The following is a 17289-nucleotide window of genomic DNA, read 5'->3' on the forward strand; positions in this document are numbered from 1 at the left end:
AATAGAAAAAAGTGTGCACATTTACAGGGTACTATGAACTCAAGGGAGGAAATAAAAAATAAATAAAATAAAATACAATAATACAATAATAATAAAAGTAACTATACAAAGAAACAATAGAATAGAATAGAATAGAATAGAATAGAATAGAATAGAAAAGTTTGTGCACATTTACAGGATACTATGAATTCAAGGGAGGAAATAAAAAAATTAAATAAAATAAAATATAGGGTTTTTTTTGGGGTGCACACCAAAGCGAAGCGAATATTTGCATCACGTTATCGCTCTTAGTTCTGTTCGTCACTGACGTTGATAAAAACATTGCGTAATGCTCTCCTCCATTTTTATTATACAACCAGATCTTCGCTGATTGGCTTGCATGACAATTCAATGTTAATTTTCTGCTCAAGTTGAAATGTTTCGTTTTCGTTTATATGTTTGAAGCCTATTATCACACTTTCGCGGCAATTGTGTGGCCCATTCGCCTTGACCGGTGCAAATTTGCATCTACTCACGTCTTTGCATTGACTTTGCGTATAATCCACTTGCACAAATAATTAAATTCGGTTTTGGTGTGCACGCACCCTGAAGGAAGTTTCTTCTGCTCACTGAAGCTGCATTTATTTAATCAAAAACACAGTAAAACTGTGAAATATTATTACAATTCAAAATAGCTATTTTCTACGTAGCTATACTGTAAAATGTAATTTTTTTTTTCGTGTGATGCAAAACTGAATTTTCAACAATCATACTCGTCTTCAGTGTCCCATTTCTGATCATCAAGGCTGAAAACAGTTGTGCTGCTTCATGTTTTTGAAGAAACCATTTTTTTTTTTTCAAGATTCTTTGATGAATAGAAAGTTCATAAGAACAGCATTTATTTGTAACATTATAAATGTCTTAACTGTTACTTTCGATCAATTCAATGCATCTCAATCTGTTGAACAGCAGTATACATGCTGTACCTAAAAGTCACTGAGACGTTCACATTTAGGGAGACGTGCTTAGATTGGTGTTTAGAACAGAAAAACTGGTCAGCCCAACCTGAAAATCCTGTTTTAGGAAAATAAACAGCGGAGGAACGGACAGAGCGAGAACATTCCCATTCTCTTCCTGAATAACTAAGCAAGAAGTGTCTGATTAACAGTCTCAGACTCCAAACTGAAAAAGCCTGAAAAAGACCTTGAGAAAGAGACGTGTCGGAGACACACGGACGGACGTTAGCACTTTGCTTTTGTTTTTGAGAGTGACGAAACATTGCAGAAAGGCAGAAAGAAGCAGCACAACATGTTCTGACATGAGAGGAAATTTGTGATAATTACTTTAAAGACACTCAACCTAATATGTAACGGTACTAATGGGGGCCAACTTGGCTTACCATGTTCCTTATTACGTGGCTTTTCTGAAATACATAATTCAAACATATCTGGGGTCAAATGTTTACACATATTCACTGCTAAACCAACCGTTATCTTAGACAAACGATTTCTTACATACAGGATGTGTGTATTTTGTTTTACTCTTTGCTTATTTAGTAAGCAGCTGTAAAATAAGCAGGATCATTTACAGTTAGCTGGTCATTTTGCGCAATATAAATTTTAGGGTTATAAATTTGCGTTTATGACCGTCTGACTGTATATTATCTCTTACACGTTTGACACCGCAACCAGAGTTACTAATTAATCCTGGTTATTTGGGTTTTGAGTTTCACAATATACATTGGTAAACCCGTGGTTCATGCTCTTATTTGCATTTTTGTGCAATTAAAACAGTGGTTTAAATCATCAGTGGTCTCTACACAAGTCACATGTGAGTGCTTAAAAATTCCATGCAATTGTGTTGCATGGAAAACACAACATAAGGGTGAGTAACTAACGATGGAATTTTAGTATTTGCTGTAAATAGAGTTTGTAAAGACTATAGTTACAACACACTAAAATACTCCACAGATGAAAAACCTACAGCACCATGCAGGTCAACACAACTATGAAAACACCAGGTGAACTCCAAGACCCTCGCAGAACATCCAGTTATGCAACTTTATGGGGGGTTGGTGCTGCGAGCAGTGTGTCTGCTTGAGTAATTTAAGCAGCGAGAATAGGACAGTCTGGTTTGTGTCCAGAGGCCTGTTGCATTAGCAGTGCATTGCAAGTTACAACTTAATCTAGGTGTAGCAGAAATGACAAATAATGCGGCATGTTGGAATTACCGCAGTTACGAGTTTCCGATTTCCTCACGTTTTTGTCGATCTCAATTAAAACATTGTAACAACGTAAAAACAACCAAAAGCATTGTATTAAGCAACTAAGTGCTGGTTTTCAAAGATCTTAGCACCTTTAGGTCTTGCATAAGAAATAAACAAAGCGATCAAACTACGCATAGTGGTTACTAAACCAAATGTTAACTTTAATTGCCAAACAGGACGCAAAAGGAAAATGGTCTGAAATAAAATATAAGATACATAACAAAATATAAGAAAAAATGCCATTAATAAAACATAAAAAAAAAAAAATCACTTATGAAGTCACATGATGTGACGGACCCAAATTTAACTAGTTTACAGAGAGATTAGGACTTGCTAGCAAAGTCTTGCATAAAGAATGAATTTAGCAAACAAACTATACACAAAGTAACTAAACTACCTATTGTGAACTTTAAATAGCAAAAATAAATTAAAAATAAAAATAAAATAAAATAAAATCTAGAGAGAAACAGAATAGAATAGAATAGAATAGAATAGAATAGAATAGAATAGAATAGAATAGAATAGAATAGGAAAATGGTTTGTGCACAGTTACAGGATACTATGAATTTCAGGGATAAAATAAAATAAAATAAAATACAGTTTGTGCACAGTTACAGGATAAAAGAAATTCTAGAGAGGAATAGAATAGAATAGAATAGAATAGAATAGAATAGAATAGAATAGAATAGAAAAACGGTCTGTGTACAGTTACAGGATACTATGAATTCCAGGGATAAAAATAAAATAAAATAAAATAAAATAAAATAAAATAAATTGTTGTTGAGTTGTAAATAAAACCAATAAAATAGAAGTACACTACCATTCAAAAGTTTGGGGTCAGTACATTTTTATTGTTTCTTTTTCTTTTTTTTTTTTTCTTTTTTTTTAAGAAATTAATACTTTTATTCACCAAGGATGTATTAAGTTAATAATTAAAAGTTTATTAAAAGTTCATAATAAATAATTTACATTGTTATAAAATATTTATATTTTGAATAAACACTGTACTTTTTAAACTTGTTATTCATGAAAGAATCCTGTAAAAAAAAAAAAAAAAAAAAAAAAAAAAAAAAAAAAAAAAAATCACAGGTTCCAAAAAATATTTGGCAGCACAACTGTTGATATTATCCAACATTGATCATTCTAATAATAAATCCGCATATTAGAATGATTTCTGAAGGATCATGTGACACTTAAGACTGGAGTAACAGCTGATAAAAATTCAGCTTTTCATCACAGGAATAAATTCTATTTTAAAGTATGTTCAAATAAAAAAACATTATTTTATATTGTAAAAACATTTTGCAATATTACTGTTTTTTTTCTATATTTTTAATCAAATAAATGCAGCCTTGATGAGCATAAGAGACTTCTTTAAAGACTATTACAAGTCTTACTGACCCCAAACTTTTGAACGGTAGTGTATGTTTTACTAGAAAATACCAATTTAGTCTTTTAGTCTACTTCAAAATTTAGTTTAATTCGGTGTGTTGCTTGCCATTTCTTTGTAATTAATTGTGAAGTTTACTAGCAATTTCTGCAAAAAAAATAAATAAATCTATTGCACTGTAAAAACTCCAACTTGCAAATTGTTCACTCAGTTTAAAAATGTAAGTCAAGTGGACACATTTTTAAGCAAAATGTTGAGTTTACACATAAAAACAAGTTAACTCAATGTTTACTATAATTTTCTCAATGAACACAAATAAGAAAGTTGAGCAAACTCAGTATTTTTATTTCTTCATTTGAGCGGTCAACTTGACATTATTGCGCATGCGCAAAGTGCCGTCGCTGAACTATACACGGAGTTTACTGCTTCAAACATAAACAACGATGGCAAAGGGAGTGGATGTCTTCTTTTAAGGTAAGTTCTTTCTGTCCAGATTTAATATAGAAAGTAAGCCAAATAAACTACACTGTTAGGTTTGTAAATGTTCTTGAAAGAAAGAATAAACATTGTTGAATGAAGTCTGGCGGCTAACTAGTTAGCTAGCTTTGTTTTTCCAAGCACGATCAGCTAACGTTAGCATTTGCAAGGTATGTATACAGATATATTTTTATAGATACAGTTCAAATGTCGATTAAACGAGTATATAATTAACCAGATAGAGGTTAATTATGTGTTGTATTTCGTTGTGCTAGGCGATATAACTTACTAGTTTATCTGGCACACAGTTGTTGTTGTTGTTTTGTTTTTTGTTTTTTTGTGAATCCGCGATACTGGTGCATATATGTGAAAGTGCAAGACGTGTAAGATGATAAACGTGTTTATTGACACATAACCGAAGCGTGCAGAAAATATGCGATCACAGATTCATCTCTCTGTAGCAGCTTAGTTCGCTTAAATTGTAAAATACACATAAAGTTATGTCAAAATGTGATTATTTACATAAACAATCACTTGTAAGTCTGAAATGAGAGTCAACGTCTGAGATAAAATCGCCTGTGTGTCAGTAAATTTGATCCGTGCATTAACGTTAGCCTCATAAACCTGCTGATATTTGTTCCGTTAATGTTACAAAAAAAAAAAAAAATAAAAAAAAAAATAAATAAATAAATAAATAAAAAGCTAAGACAACACTCACTCCAAATTTAGCAGCTTCAATAAGAGTCAGTTTATTCCATACAGTGAAGATATGCAGTATTTTTTTATACATGTATTTTTTGTATTATTTCTGACTTATTTCTGTACTGGTAAAAACTAGTCCTTATCCAGAATTTTATTATTATTATTATTTTTGTTATGTTTTAAACATTTAATGTCAATATTTAGTAGGAAATATATTTTTTTTTTTTTTTTTTTTTTTTTTTTTACTGCAGGACACAAAGCCAGAGGATGTCCACACCAAGGGTATGAAGATGAGCATCTTAACTATTACTGGAAGATGATGTTGTCATCCACTCAAACATAAAGGTGCCTAGGATGTAGTACTAGAGACGCAGATTGTGTTGGAATATATACATGGCCTTACCACTGCTGTTGCTGTCCTCTTTGGCTTAATTTAGATCATCCAAAAAAATGAAAATTCTGTCATCATTTACTCACAGCCATGTCGATCCAAACCCATAAGACATTTGTTCATCTTTAATACACAAATGAAGATATTTTTTAATGAAACCTGAGATATTTCTGTCCATTCACTGAAAAACTATTCACCTAAAATTCTGATGCTTCAAAATGTTCATAAAGAGATTGTAAAACAAATACATAAGAATCGAATGGTTTAAACAAAGTCTTCTGAAGAGATGTGATCACATTACACATCACGCATTTCACACTAAATGCTGCTCCATCTCTCCAAGTGCTGTGAGTTTGAGCCTTATATAACATGTATTAAAAAAAAAACCCAGAAATTGTATTATATTTTAGTTTTCTATACAGTGATAGCTTAAAAGCTATGTCAATTAGCACTGCATTATAAGTACACTCTAAAAAGATGGTTCGTTAAAGGTCTATTTAGAACCGAGTTTAGGTTTTTTTTTTTTTTATTCCTGGCTTTTTAAAAAAAAAAAAAAATTGTAACTGTCAAAACACCTCATTACTCATTTTCTGGACATCAACTATCCAGCTACACAGACTATCAACACAGTTTCAACAGGTGAAGTTCTTTCTTACAATGTCTATAAAATGTTAACTTTCATATTGTAACTTGTTTCCCATTGCCAATAATGTCTTTTTCTTTTTTTTAGGTTCTTTTTTGTGTGACCAGCTCTGTTCGGTTAAGGATACTCTCTTCTCCACTAACTAATGTAAAATTATTACTTGGGTCTATGCTTAAGTGTTAAAGCTATATAAAACTATCCTAAGATCCCACTTTAAATCACTTTTTCTTTTTTTAATATTTTGAAGGGCATACTGCTTATATGTCAATTTTTGCTTATGGCCTTCATAAGCATAATTGTTTTTACATAAACACATGGACACTCTTTAACTGTAAACTCAACTGTGTATTTCAGATGCATCATATTCACAACCTCATCATCTGCAGAGAAACTGCCACTCAATCACACCACACTGATGGGCTTAAAGGCATTACAGAGGATCCTGAAGATACATTATTCCTGGAAATTTTGTCATTTATTTTCTATTTCTATTTTTACTTTCATTTTCAACTGTCATTTATTATTTGTATTTAGCCAATAACTGTTTTTAGAGCATTTTCATTTTTGCTTCAAGTTCATGTCAATTAAAAAAAATAAAAGTACCTAACTGAAACTGAAATGCTGTTTTGTTTAGTTTTTGTGTGAGTGTGTAAAACCCTAATACAGGCTAAAATACATTATAGGAAAAACAAAAATGTTAATAGATAATATATGTAAATAATATTAATAAGTAAAACTAGTATCAAAGGTATAAATATACTAATATTAATGAAAATAAACTATTTTCTAAATCCTATTTCATGCATCCCTACAATTGCGTCTCTTCAGGAGACTTAAACTGCTCAATTCATATTAACTTATATATTTATTTAATTATTTATGATCTCTTTATGAACGCTTTGAAGTTTTGGGTGAACAGCCTTTCAATACAGAAGTCTCTCAAATTTCATTAAAATATTTTAATTTGTGTTGAGTGTGAACAACGGTTTAGAACAACATGGGAGTGAGTAAATGATAAATTTTCAAAATAATTTTGGTTGAATTATTCCTTTAAGTGTTGTGTTAATAGTTGAAATATTTTGCTTCTTGATCCAGTGTGTTTGTTGCATTATGAATGTGCCAAAATAATAGATGGAGCAAGATGAACATTTAAAATGACAGTAAAGTTTAGCTTCCTTTAAATTATATAAAAGTTTTTTTGTGACTTTTGATTTAAAACTTTACTTAAGGCTGCAGAATTTTAATATTTTTAATGTTACATTTTTCTGGCACTTAAAAAAATAATTTTTAAGTGTGTGTTTTTTGTTTAAGAGTGTTTTTATTGTAAATAGTCACATCCTAGTTACATCATAGTTTGAGTGGAGAAAAGCTAAATTGTGTTCATTTTGCAGAATGCCAATAAATACTTTCTGTAATGATGACAAAATCTTGTTTGTGTTATATTTACAGTATTGTTCATACTGCATGCATTTGTATTCTTAAAGGATGTGGAGGAGCATACAATGTGGCTTAGAGTCTGGATGTAAGATTTAAAGTTATACATTTAAATAATAAAAAATGCAGTTGAGTTGGCTTAAAATACTAAAGCAACCGGCTGCAAAGCTTTTTTGAGGTTACTGAACTTCAAGAAAAAAATTACTGGCACAACTTATTTCTTGAAGTTCAGTAAACTCAAAAAAGCTTTGCAGCTGGTTACCTTAATATTTTAAGTTGAGTCAACTTAACAATTTAAGTTAATCTGCTGCAAAGCATTTTTGAGTTTACTGAACTTCAAGAACTAAGTTGTGCCAACTCTGACTGGTAGTTCACTCAACTTCACTGAAGTTCACTGAACTTTTATATATGAGTTGGCACAACTTCCCTCCTTTAAAGTTGAGTAAACTCAAAATTGCTGTGCAGCAAATTAACTTAATTTTTTAAGTTAACTCAACTTTTTATTTTTTACAGTGTGCAGGACAAATAATGTGTACATGATGAAATGATCCCAGTTTAATTGTAAAATCCTAGCATTTGAAGAAAAACACATTACTTCAGGCCTTACTATAACATTAATAAAACATTAAAGAACCATAAAAGCAATCCAAAAGCCTTTTGACATCACATGATGTAACATGATGAGGATCAGACACAAATTTCAGCTGTTATTTGCTGGAAAAACAAGTTAGTCTTGTTAAAAATTATTGAGTTTCATTCATTTTAACTCAGAAAGGATTTTTTCTCTGAAAATACTAGTTTTCTACCAAACATCCAAAACAAGTTAGAAAAAAAATGTCTGGCCTACAAAAAAATAGCTTGTAAATTTCTCGTTATGCTGTAGTATTAGTAAATACTAGATTAGATACTTTATTGACTTGCTTACTTGCAATTACAACAGGTTTTGCATTTTGTTTTGGAACCGACTGATCATAGACTTCATTGATCTGAGCTTATGCATCTCAGTTTTTGAGTAAACTGCAAAAAACACTCACAAATAATACTTTTTTCACTCAAAATGTAAGATTATATCGCACGAGTGGTACAGACTACTATTGTGAAGTCCCAATTTAATCGCAACCTGAAGAACCGGTAGTGCAACCCATCCCAGATTACTACATTCAGTAAATTGAGTCATTATAAACGGAGATGGAAAAACCCCAAAACATTTCTGTAGTTGGTGAATCTGAGACAGGTAGTGCAAGATCTGGGTCAAATTACAGAGAGTGGTGGTGGTAACGCATGCTTTAACACACATTGCACACAGAGTCCAGCGACGGGCCCGTATCTGCTGATAGCACGAGTTTCACTGTCAAAACAGCCTAAGGAATTAGGCGAGTTTATTTGGACTTTCTTGAGATTCAAAACAGCACTTTTGTCCCTGACAACACTACTTTTGCTTGCCACAGCTTAAAAACAGGTGGACGAAGAAATAAAGATGCTCTGATTTGGGCCAGTACTAACTATTAGCCAAGCAATCATCACTTAAGATCAAAAAAATCCAACTTATACTGAACAAGCGACCAAAGACACGAATATCATAGCGACTATCTATTTCTAAACTCTAATGAATCAGTCCGTGGAGATTTATCACGCAATAAACTCTCTATTGCAGCTCTGCAAACACATTAAAAGCATAAGCAATCTGTCAGATAACACTGCAACCGGCTTTATCGTGTTGAACATTTGAAGAAGGCTTCCTTAATATCGCAGATGTGCAGTGAGAGAGCAGTTTGGGGAAAATTACACCAGAAAAACGAGAAAAACAGCAAACACATAATAGAGGAAACCTGCGGGACACAAGAATGGTCCTGTAAATGCTCAGCAAAAGTACAATTAAATGATGATATTAAGTACTAAATTATCATACGGTGCCTGACATGATGCAACGGCACTATTATAAAAAAGTAATTCCACGTCAATTTAATTCTCAATTATTATTAAATCCATATATAATGGTATTTACATAACATGACAAGCTCAATTCAACAGCAAAACAAAAAAACACTACACTGGAAAAAAATGTAAGAAACAATTTTTACTCAAACATTTCTAGCAAATTTCAGTTAATTACAAAGGAGTGGCAAGTAACACACTGAACTTATTTAAGTAGATTGTTATTTTAGTATCAGTGAGATACTATTATACTTTTCATCGATATTGTAGTGCTATCAAACGATTAATCGCATTCAAAATAAAAGTTATTGTTTTCATAATATATGTACACTACCGTTCAAAAGTTTGGGGTCAGTACATGTTTACTGTTTCTTTTTTTTTTTTTTTTTTTTTTAAGAAATTAATACTTTTATTCACCAAGGATGTATTAAGTTAATAATTAAAAGTTTATTAAAAGTTAATAATAAATAATTTACTTTGTTATAAAATATTTATATTTTGAATAAACACTGTACTTTTTAAACTTGTTATTCATGAAAGAATCCTGAAAAAAAAAATGACAGAAATTACAGGTTCCAAAAAATATTTGGCAGCACAACTGTTGATATTATCTAACATTGATCATTCTAATAATAAATCCGCATATTAGAATGATTTCTGAAGGATCATGTGACACTTAAGACTGGAGTAACAGCTGATAAAAATTCAGCTTTTCATCACAGGAATAAATTCTATTTTAAAGTATGTTAAAATAAAAAACATTATTTTATATTGTAAAAACATTTTGCAATATTACTGTTTTTTTTTTTTTAATCAAATAAATGCAGCCTTGATGAGCATAAGATACTTCTTTAAAGACTATTACAAGTCTTACTGACCCCAAACTTTTGAACGGTAGTGTATGTACATAAAAATACACACACATGCATATATTTAAAAATATTTATATATAATATCAGTTATATGCATATAAATATATACATGTAAATACAAGTAATTTTTTTAAAAACCATACTGTATGTGTGTGTGTTTATATATATATTAGGGATGCAACAATACAGGTAGTCCACGGTTCAATACGTACCTCGGTTTTTAACCACGGTTTTCGGTTCGGTTCAGTTCTGATATCTTGCCACCTCAGTGTGGGGTGTTTTTTTTGTGACAAATTAACAACATACTCCCAAAAACCTCTGTATTTTAGAAAAAGCGTGGTTTAGTATATGTCTGCTAAATTTTTCTTTTGAGAGAGGTATTATTTTTTCGATTTTTACGCAAAATAGAATGGGTTTCATTCATACTGGATGCCAGAGGGCGCAATCGTGCAAAAAAAAAAAACACATATGCGCCAAAGAAGTAGCGCTGATGACGTTCCGTTCCAGCTTCTCTAATATGGATAAAAGCATCGCTGTTGCTGTAACTGTATAAAAACAAGACATAACGTTAAACGTTTTGAATGACGAAATGTAAGGACAATAAACACTCATCTGCAATAATATATGGTTTATCTTTGTTCTTCAAGCAATCTCGGGTATTTTCATAAGCCATTGCTAATCGACATACATAGAATATGAGTATAGAATTTACTGTCTGCCTCATTCTGTGATGAGAATCCACATCAGATCACACAAGGAAGTTACTTCAAACACTCGACTGATGTTGTGAATTAGAAACAAGTTATAATGTTTTTTTATAACTTTTGATTTTATAACTTTTGTTGGACAACAGGTTTAGAAAGGCTTGTCATTGCATGTCATTAGAATGGAAGATGCTCTGCGTGTGTTGCTTTTTCAAATATAAGCAGGGAAGCGTTTCCTCATTTCAGCATGTGAAATTGCGGGCACAAATACAGCAAATTCCGAGAGAAATAAAACAAGTAAGTTACTTAAATGCAAAACCGAAAAACCGCAATTCAGAAGCGCGTATTGAACTGTGGATGTCATACCGAACGGTTCGATATTATATTGAGTATTGTGACATCCCTAGTGTACACACATGTATTATGTAAACAAAAACATTTATTTTGGATGCGATTACTCCCAATTACTCATTTGAAAGCACTAGAATTAGTTTTTAATTGTATCTTTTCTGAATTAATTTTAATTTTAATTAAACGATCTTGTGTGTTTTTGCCATTTTCTTTTTTCTTTTATTATATATTTTTTTAAATATCTATAAATTATTTTTATTTCAGTTTTAGTTATTTTAGTACTTCAAGTTAAACTAAATGAAAATTGTTAAAAAAATTTTAGTTTTTTAATGATTTTTTTAATGGATTTTTAATTGGGGTTTTTTTTATAGATTTTAAACTGTAATTTATTTCAGATAATTAATTTTTTTTAAATAGTTTTAGTTTTAGTTAAAGACAATAATCTTTATTTACAGCTTTGAAAAATATTTTTTTAAACACTGTATAAAAAATGTATTGTACTCAAAATAGGCTACATAGTCTTTATGCAAAATCATAATACTATTGATTTGTATTTTGGAGTGATATATGACTTTTTTTGTCATTAAGCTACAAGTAAACACAGATTAACCTACAAATTTAAACCAAGCCTGGGTGACAAAATTGTCTTGTTTTCACTTGTTCTCTACTAATATTAATATTAATTAATTAACAATGTCATATGAAAGTTTATAGTACTCCATGGTATTAACATAGTAAAAATCCACTATTTCAGACACTGACTAAGAAACAGTGTCAAAGCATAAACCAAGTACTGAGCTGCTAACGGACACAAAACTACACCTGTGATATTATGTAACTCTCTTTCACCACAGGAGCAAAAATCTCTGCTCTTCTCAAACCCAGAAGGCACAATGTCAACAAAACCATCTGATGTGCTCGGAAAAGCCTGGTTAGTGTTGTAAAACTGCTGTGTGATTTCAGACACCGTACATTGATTCTCCAGCACATGAATCTATAACCACATGATCTAAAACTACAAATCACAACCAGAAAACTATCAGACAAGAATGACACTGGTACAAATCAAATCCCGCATGTTGTTAAGAAACTAATTCTCTGTAGTACACCTGCTCAAAAATATAATTTTCTATAAAAAGAACTAAAGAAATAAGGAAATAATTAAATAGATATGAATATAGTATATAAATAACAATAAATAAGTAAATATAATATGTAAGATGAATTAATATCATGCAAATTATGATATAATAAATATATAGAATAATAAATATTAGAAATCTAAAAGCTTAAAAACATATTTTTTTCCATGAAAAGAACTAAAGAAATTGTAAATAAAAGAAATATTAATAAAATATTAATAAAAAATAATGTAGTACAAATATAGCATGAAATTAATAAATATATATGAATAAAAGTAATGCAACATTTAATAAAATATAATGATAAATATTAAGATATAAATATTAATATCATTTAATGCAGTCTAACAGATTAGTTAATATTTTATGAAAATAACTTAATAAATAATAAAATAAATTAATTAATTAAGAATTAAATAAATAATATTAATAAAACACATTATAGTACATCATAAAAACATGTATATAAAACATAAAACAAATAAAAAACATAAATATAATGAGTAAATAATGTAATGTATAATATAATAAATATAATAATAGCATCTGATAGATTAAGAACATAATATTCCAAAGAAACAGTAAATATAAGAAATATAAATATAACATTAATAAAATACAATGTAGTATAATTTTATAATATAAAATTAATAAATACATATTAGTAAATGTAATGCAGTATATACTATAATAAAATATACAAGAAATCTAACAGCATCTAATAGATTACAGAGACAATATTTTATGAAAAGAACTAATTAGCAAAAACAGATAACTCAGTTTTTTTTTTTACAATTTTCAAAAATCATGTTTTTTATGTTATGATGTTTTTATTGCATTAGCTGCATTTTTATTTTTACTTAAATTGCAATTTGACAGATTAATTGGAATGCACAATGAAAAAACATGATTTTTGAAAATTGATAATTATCTGTTTTTGCATATATATAGATATATATATTAAATGTAATAATAATAATGCATCTAAAAGATTAACACTAAAATTTACATAAAAAGTGCACATAAAAAGAAGTAAATAAATAGTAAAACATTAGTATTATTAATATTGTTATTAATACGTGATATATAATATTAATAATACACAATGTAGCATATAAGATAATAAAATAAACAACAATTTATATAAGAAAACGCATCTGAAATATTAGATTAAAACACAAGTATAGAGTAACAGAACAAACTAGAACAGAACTAAACGTAATAGGATGAAACAGCAGAAAAGAACAACACAACTGACTAGAATAGAATAGAATAGAATAGAATAGAATAGAATGAGGGAGTGCAAGACGTGTGCGTAGAGTGATCTTCACTTCACTTCACACAACAACACTGACTCTGACAAACACAAACACAAGTCACCTTCAACTGCAGCAGCCAGCGCTCGTCAAACATCGCGTGTCGAGGCGTCAGTGAGCCGATGGCGGTGCTGTCAGCGCGATCACTGCAGCGAAACAGCATTTATATCATTTATATAAACACATAATCTCCGCCGAGACTCGTCGCGCACCTCCGCCGCTGTCAAACTGCAGCTGAAGCTCTCGCTCGCCGCCCGGAAACGGCGTCATGACGCACTGATGATCATGCGGACGCACGAACACACCCCCCGACACACCTCAGCGCTCGGCCAATCAGAGCGCAGGACGCCCCCCCTGACAGGATCACTGATATGTAGTGTGGCCGATGGCCAGTGCATGAAGACAGGCGATTGTCTGAATGCTTGGACGGATTTCAGGGGACATTGTTGCATGTCTGTCGACTGCATACAGTAATATTCAATGCATGCAGTGCGCATACGGTACACTCAGCATCCCGCCAACATCCTGTAAGATTAAACATTACAGTTACAATGCAACACTGTACTGCAAGAAATAAAAACACAAGATAAATGCAATTCACTTACAGAATTTAGACACAATTTTTATGATTTGAATGCAATGCAATTGTAAAAAAAAAAGGCTGAATCTGTCAAATTCTCCAAACATGTTTCACTGTACGTTTTTTAAAGGGAAACGTAATTAAATTACAGTAATTAACTGCTTAGTAATGCATTACACCCAGCACACCCAAAATTTTCTTGTTTTTATGTTCTCTCTCTAGTATTAATTATGTCATGAACGTGTTCACATCAGTAAAGTGTAAATATCCAAATGCCATTTTGATGGTGAAAAAAACAGCATATGCTGGTAGCTATGTTTTGATGCTGGTTAGGTATGTTTTGGTGCTGGTTTAAGATGGTCCTTTGCTGGTTTATGCTGGTCCTTGACCAGCAACATGACCAGCATAAACCAGCAAAGGACCAGCATAAACCAGCAAAGGACCAGCATAAACCAGCAAAGGACCATCTTAAACCAGCAAAGGACCAGCATAAACCAGCAAAGGACCAGCATAGACCAGCAAAGGACCAGCATAAACCAGCAAAGGACCAGCATAAACCAGCAAAGGACCAGCATAGACCAGCAAAGGACCAGCTTAAACCAGCAAAGGACCAGCATAAACCAGCAAAGGACCAGCATAAACCAGCAAAGGACCAGCATAAACCAGCAAAGGACCAGCATAAACCAGCAAAGGACCAGCATAAACCAGCAAAGGACCAGCATAGACCAGCAAAGGACCATCTTAAACCAGCAAAGGACCAGCATAGACCAGCAAAGGACCAGCATAGACCAGCAAAGGACCAGCTTAAACCAGCACCAAAACATACCTAACCAGCATCCCAGCATCAAAACATAGTTACCAGCATATGCTGTTTTTTCACCAGGGAGTACAGATTGATAGAGTGCAAGCTTTTGTATTCTTACAGCGTTGCAGAGAGTCTGCATGTAAAGACAGACAGACAGAACACGGTGTGCTTGAGCTATAAAAGATATAAACAATAAAACAGGCACATGTGCTGGGATCTGCCAGTTTGCTTATCTGCACCAGGACTACATCACATCGCAGAGGCTCAGTCTGACCCAGAGACGTCTGTGCACGACCAACAGCTGCACATGTACAGGTACAAGAAACATATTCAGCGTTTACCCCTACTCAGAAAATCTGAAAATGCTATTTTTGTGTTTGGTGAATTATGAAGTATTTTACCATTCCTGAGTATTTTATGCAGTAGCAGCTGTGAATATCATGAAATAGGGCTAATATAATATTCTTGGTATATAAAATCCAATAAATACTACATATGTTAATATATCTATAATTTTTTAAATTTTACTTATAATATACATATGTAAAAATATCTATATTTTTTTCTATAAATATTTTTATTATTATTATTTTTATCAGAAATAAAAAATATGTTTTAAAAACATTCTAGATTTTTAAATAAATCTATTTATAATGATATGATTATTAATCATAAAACATTAACATAAAAAATATTTGCACTATATATATATATATATATATATATATATACTGGACTATAAAATCCTATACATATGTGTAAATCATAATTTTTAAATAAATAAATATAAAAATTTATTTATTTATTTATTTTATAAATAAATATAATTTTTTTATATAATTATATGATTTTATTATAATGTAGCATAAGGTTTTTAAGATTTTTAATGTTTTTTAAAGAAGTCTCTTTTTGATCCAATGTACAGCAAAACAGTACAATTTTTAAATATTTTACTTTTTAAAATAACTGCTTTCTATTTTAATAAATATTGAAATGTAATTTATTGCTGTGATTTCAAAGCTGAATTTTTAGTATCATTACTCCAGTCACATGATCCTTCAGAAATCATTCAGATATTCTGATTTGCTGCTCCAAAAACATTTATTATTATTATTATTATTATGTTGAAAACAGCTGAGTAGAATTTTTTCAGGTTTCTTTGATGAAAAGAAAGTTCAGAAGAACAGCATTTATCTGAAATAGAAATCTTTTGTAACATTATAAATGTCTTTATCATCACTTTTGGTCAATTTAAAGCATCCAATTTCTTTCAGAAGAATTCTGACTCCAACTTTTGAATGGTATAGTGTATAATGTTACAAAACGGTTTTATTTCAGATAAATGCTGATCTTTCTATTCATCAAAGAATCCTAAAAAAATTTACTCAACAGTTTTAAATATGGATAATAATCATAATAAAAAAATGTTTCTTGAACAACAAATCAGCATATTAGAATGATTTGATGAAGACTGGAGTAATGATGCTGAAAAATTCAGGTTTGATCACATAAATAAATGACATTTTAAAATATATTCAAATAGAAAACAGCTAATTTAAATAGTAAAAATATTTTAGAATTTTACTGTTTTTGCTGTACTTCGGATCAGATAAATGCAGGCTTGGTGAGCAGAAGAAAATTCTTTAAAAAACATTACAAATCTTAGTTCAAAAACTATATGTATATATATATAACAGTCAACCAATTAAGTCTTTATTATGCCGTTTTTACATTCTTTTTCTATTAAAATGAAAAACATCTTGAGATGAGGCAAGCCGGCAGGTTGGCAGACGGCAGCGTCTCATCCAACATAAAAACTCTTTCCATTGCAAAAGCACTTTAAGGAAAGACACAGGGCTTATGTTGTGAAATCTTCCAGACATAAATTTTGGGCTTGCGCTGATATTGCCCAGGGGGGCAAGTGGGTGGGAGGAGATGGGGCAGATTTCAACAGAGCAGTGAAGGTGAGGTCCTCTCCTCTGGACAAGCTCCAGACAGCCCTGCCAGCCCAGGGACTGAAGCCCGTCACGTAGCGCTGAGAGCTGGGCAGGAACAGGACGCCTGGCCAGGGACTCTGGAGAACTGGACGCCTCCCAGCATCTGAAGCACGGGTTTGCTTCTCTATGTATAGCAGTACAAGTATTTTGGATATTTATATGAACACATAAAACATGCTCATCATGCTATGTATTACTTAACATTCTCACACAGAATTGTACACTAAAATAAATTTGGAGTAGAAAATTAATTTCGCAATTAAAGAAGTAGTTCACACAAAAATTAAAACTGGCTAAAAATGTAC

At 31.1% G+C, this 17289-nt stretch overlaps 1 protein-coding gene across 1 annotated transcript in view; it reads right to left on the minus strand.

Moving 5' to 3' along the window:
• The window catches only part of pparab (peroxisome proliferator-activated receptor alpha b), a 62299-nt gene extending 48438 nt beyond the window's left edge, over positions 1 to 13861 (minus strand). The window contains exon 1 of the mRNA XM_051100086.1: positions 13667 to 13861. The gene's annotated coding sequence lies outside the window, so the exon portion shown is untranslated. The remainder of the gene's footprint in view (positions 1 to 13666) is intronic.
• Positions 13862 to 17289: the final 3428 nt, after the last annotated feature.

Source organism: Labeo rohita, chromosome 25 (assembly GCF_022985175.1).
Source record: "Labeo rohita strain BAU-BD-2019 chromosome 25, IGBB_LRoh.1.0, whole genome shotgun sequence".
Taxonomy (NCBI): domain Eukaryota; kingdom Metazoa; phylum Chordata; class Actinopteri; order Cypriniformes; family Cyprinidae; genus Labeo; species Labeo rohita.